The following is a 4,786-nucleotide window of genomic DNA, read 5'->3' on the forward strand; positions in this document are numbered from 1 at the left end:
GGGAGACAGTGGAAACAGTGTCAGACTTTATTTTTCTGGGCTCCAAAATCACTGCAGATGGTGACTGCAGCCATGAAATTAAAAGATGCTTACTCCTTGGAAGGAAAGTTATGACCAACCTAGACAGCATATTAAAAACCAGACACATTACTTTGCCAACAAAGGTCCGTCTGGTCAAGGCTATGGTTTTTCCAGTGGTCATGTATGGATGTGAGAGTTGGACTGTGAAGAAAGCTGAGTGCTGAAAAATTGATGCTTTTGAACTGTGGTGTTGGAGAAGACTCTTAAGAGTCCCTTGGACTGCAAGGAGATCCAACCAGTCCATCCTAAAGGAGATCAGTCCTGGGTGTTCATTGGAAGGACTGATGATGAAGCTGAAACTCCAATACTTTGGCCACCTCATGCGAAGAGTTGACTCGTCGGAAAAGACCCTGATGCTGGGAGGGATTGGGGGCAGGAGGAGAAGGGGACGACAGAGGATGAGATGGCTGGATGGCATCACCGACTCAATGGGCATGAGTTTGAGTAAACTCCAGGAGTTTGTGATGGACAGGGAGGCCTGGCGTGCTGCAATTCACGGGGTCGCAAAGAGTCGGACACGACTGAGTGACTGAACTGACTAGTTTAAAGAAATCCAGGGGGCAGGGCAAGTGGGGGCGCACCACAAGTTAAAGGATGCTGCAATCAGGCAAATCCCAAAGTGGGACATTGTACAAGACAACCAGTCCAGTCTCTTTGTGAGTCAATGTTGGGGGAGAGTGGGTGAGAACCATTCTAGATTAAGAGACTTAAGAGATGTAACAGAATTAAAACAGAACTCATTGCAAGATCCTTGATTGAAAGCAGCTATAAAGACATTCTGGTACAGCTGGAGAAATTCAAATACAGTGAGTCCCCTACATATGAACCTTCAAGTTGTAAACTTTCAAAGTGTATTCAAACACGCATCCACATGTCCAATCACATGAGCTAGTTCATATGTCTGGTGTACACTGTCACATGCGTAAATCCCCTACAAGTGGTTGCGCTTTTCCATACTTTACTGTACAGTATTGTAGAGTACGGTATCTTTATTTCAAGCTACATTTGCAAGAGGACAGCTGCACTGAACCCCTTGCCATGCAACAGGAGGAACTTACCAATGATGGAATCGGAGGCCCAAAGAAAGGACAAAGAGAGGCAAGAGGAAAAAGTCCCTGAAGAGTCAAAGAGATCCACAATGCAGGAAATGGCAAGAGGATTTTCTTTATTTGAGGAAGCATTGTTAGTTTTTGAGGTATAGGACCTGAACATAGAATGAACATGTAGGTTGCAGCCGCCACTCAGAATGCAATCCGGTGCTACCGTGTCATCTCTGGTGAGAAAAAGAGAGCTACTACCCAGACATCACTGGGTTGTTTTTTCAAAAAGGTAGATAGAATTGAACTCAGCGAAGAACCAGAACCTGTGTCATTGACTTCAGGCCTGAGTGAAACTGCAGCTTGCCCTCCATCTCCTGTTGTTGTTGGTCCTTCAGCTCTACCATCTCCCACCTCCTTCTGGTCAGTAACTCTTCTTGCCCATACACTTGATGCCAGCCCCATATGCCAGACGCTGTGCTGAATTACAGTACTGTATTGTACTACTACTTTTCAAGGCACTGTATGGTAAGATTAAAAATGTTTTCTTCATTTTTTGTTTGTTTATGTGCTATTTATATGTGAAAAATACTATAAACCTTTTATAGTGTAGCAGTATATAGCCGATTGTGTTAATAGGGTACCTAGGCTAACTTTGTTAGACTTACAAACTGGATTTATGAATATGCTCTTGGAATGGAACTCATTCATATGTAAGGGACTTACGGTCTAAGCTAGATATTAGGATCTCATTTTTAACCTTTTAAATGTGAAAATGATGTTTAAAAATGACCTAGGTTAGATGTAAAGTAATGCTGAAATATTTAATGAATGAAATATTATACAATTTATTTCAAAATATCATACAATTTATTTCAAAATATCATATAATTTATTTCAAAATACTTCAAGTCCTCACTGCACCCCCCCCCCAATTAAACAAATGTAAAATTTTAACAATGATTCTGTCTTGGTGATTGATTGATGGGTGTTCATTGAGCTATTTTCTTTGTTGTTTCATATGTTGGAATTTTTTATAATAAAAGTCAAAAAAGAAAAGCAAATAAAAACTACAAGATATCATTTTCACCCATAGAAAACATAAAAAAGGTTTCAAAGTATGCTGTGTTGTCAAGGGTGTAGAGAAATGGGCAGTTTCATAGATCATTAGTGGCGGAATGTAAATTGGTATGGGCTTCCCTAGTCACTCAGACAATAAAGAATCTGCCTGCAATGCAGTAGACAAAGGTTCCATTCCTGAGTCGGGAAGATCCCCTGGAGAAGGGAATGGCGGCCCACTCCAGTATGCTTGCCTGGAGACTCCCATGGACAGAGGAGCCTGGTGGGCTACAGTTCATGAGGTTGCAAAGAAACTGAAACAACTTAGCATGCATGCATAAACTGGTACAGCCTCTTCAGAGGGAACTTTGGCAAAGACGTACTTTTGATCCAGCAATTCCAATTCTAAAATTTATCATGTAGATTATCTTCAAACATGTGCATAAGTTTATATGAATAAGGATATTTACTGTGGATATTTACATTGTTTTTATAACAAAAGACTGGAGACAGCACGTATATTCATCAGTTTATGTTGCATCCACACAGCGTGGACTGTTATAAAGTATGGGTTATACCTGTGCTAGTAGGAAGGTCTTTCCAAGATGTATTGCTAAGTGAAAAATGCAAAGAACAAACCAGTGTCTGTCTTATTACTTTGCCTCAAAAAGTGTTTTGCACATAGTGAGTACATGATTAATATTAATGTTTATTGAGATAAATAATACATATTTCAATGTGACTGCTCTGAGTCAGGCTCTCTGTATGCATTCAGGTCAAAGATACAGATGGGGCCCAGATTTTCCACACTTATCAGATTTCTAAGGTCTTACTCTCCTGTATTCACAGATTTTTGAATTTTCCAAGACACATCATGTCCTTTGCAAAATTAAACTGTGAACAAGACATTTTGAGGAAGAAATAAAACTTTCATAAAAAGAGAATTTGCTAAACTTCTCTGGTTAGCCAGTGGTTAAAAATCCACCTGCCAAAGAAGAGGACAGGTGTTCGATCCCTGGTCCAGGAAGATTTCACACGCCTACTTGGGACAACTAAGCCCGTGTGCTACAATGACTGAAGCCTGTATGCTCTAGAGTCCACGTTCTGCAACAAGAGAAGCCACCACAATGAAAAGTCCTCACATCACAACTAGAGAGTAGCCCCCACTTGCCACAACTGGAGAAATCCCAAGAGCAGAAACAAAGACCCCACACAGCCAAAAATAAATAAATAAAGTAAATTTTTTAAAAAGAGAGGGAGAGATTTTGCTGAACCAGGGAGGTTGATGTGGCAACTAGAACATCGTTTCAAGGTTCTTGGCAACCAACACAAACAGGAAACTCTCGGACCACAGAACTGTTGTTATCTGGTAGAAGAAAGGACACTCGTTCCACCAAAGATATGCTAACTGATCTGGGGGTGATGGGCTCAAGGGCCCTTGGTAGCATGACCTAGGGTGGGCAGTAGAGGGCAAACTGAGAAGCTAACGTTTCTATTTGCATCTATTTGCTCAATGATAAATAAAATACAGCAAGGCAAGCAAGAATATATTAGGGAACTTTACGTAAAGTTCCATGAATTTTGGGCCTCTCAGGTGGTGCTAGTGGTAAAGAACCCGCCTGCCATTGCAGGAGATGTGAGAGACTTGGGTTCAAGTCCAGGGTCAGGAAGATCCCCTGGAGGAGGGCATGGCAACCCACTCCAGTATTCTGGCCTGGAGAATTCCATGGACAGAAGAGATGTGGGCTACCATCCATGGGGTCACACAGTTGGACACGACTGAAGCGACTTAGCATGCACACACCCATGAATGTTTAGGGTAAATCATGTGACAGCAAAGCCAATACAGGGCTTCTTTAGTTATGCTTCAGTCTTCTGGGGTGAAGATGTGACCTTGGACCAATGACTTGATGCCTCTGAGCCTCACCTCCCTCACCTGGGAAAAATGATTACTGTGCAGATGAAATGAGCTGATGCATGTAGATTACTTGGGTTGATAAATGCTTGCTCTGCTGTCCTTTATATTAATGTCAGATAATGACCTTATGGCTAAAATCAGAGACTGGAGCTGCTAAGCCTGGGTTTGGATCTCAACTCCACCACTTACTAGCTAGGTGACCTTGCCCAAGGTCACCTAGACCCTCTGTGCCTCAGTTTCCTCCTCTGTTTATAAAATGAAGCTAATAGGATTATTGTGATGGTTAAATGAATGGATGGTTGAAAAGCCTTTAGGACAAGAGTCTGGACACACAAGAAGTGCTATATAAGTGTTTGTTCAATAGATCATAATGTGTTCCCTTTAACCCTTAAAGGTCCTTCTGGAGAAAAGTTAGAAAACAACAGCTTCAAAGAGAAACCAGCTATTTCCAGACTTTAATTGATAAAAGGAATGGATTGCTATAATCCCAGCGGTCCCATTTGCCTTTTAGAAGATTGAGAAGCAGAATGCGTTTGCAATGGTGGAATCTTCGGCAGGTGACTGGCCAGATTGGAGCTACTTGGGGGCATGGTCCACTTTCCTACGGCGCCTCGCGCCCTTCCACCGAGCTTGACCGAGGACTGACGGCTTTTCCGACACGGGCCAGGGGCGGGCCAAGGGGAGGAGGAGG

Source organism: Cervus elaphus, chromosome 23, assembly GCF_910594005.1.
Source record: "Cervus elaphus chromosome 23, mCerEla1.1, whole genome shotgun sequence".
Taxonomy (NCBI): domain Eukaryota; kingdom Metazoa; phylum Chordata; class Mammalia; order Artiodactyla; family Cervidae; genus Cervus; species Cervus elaphus.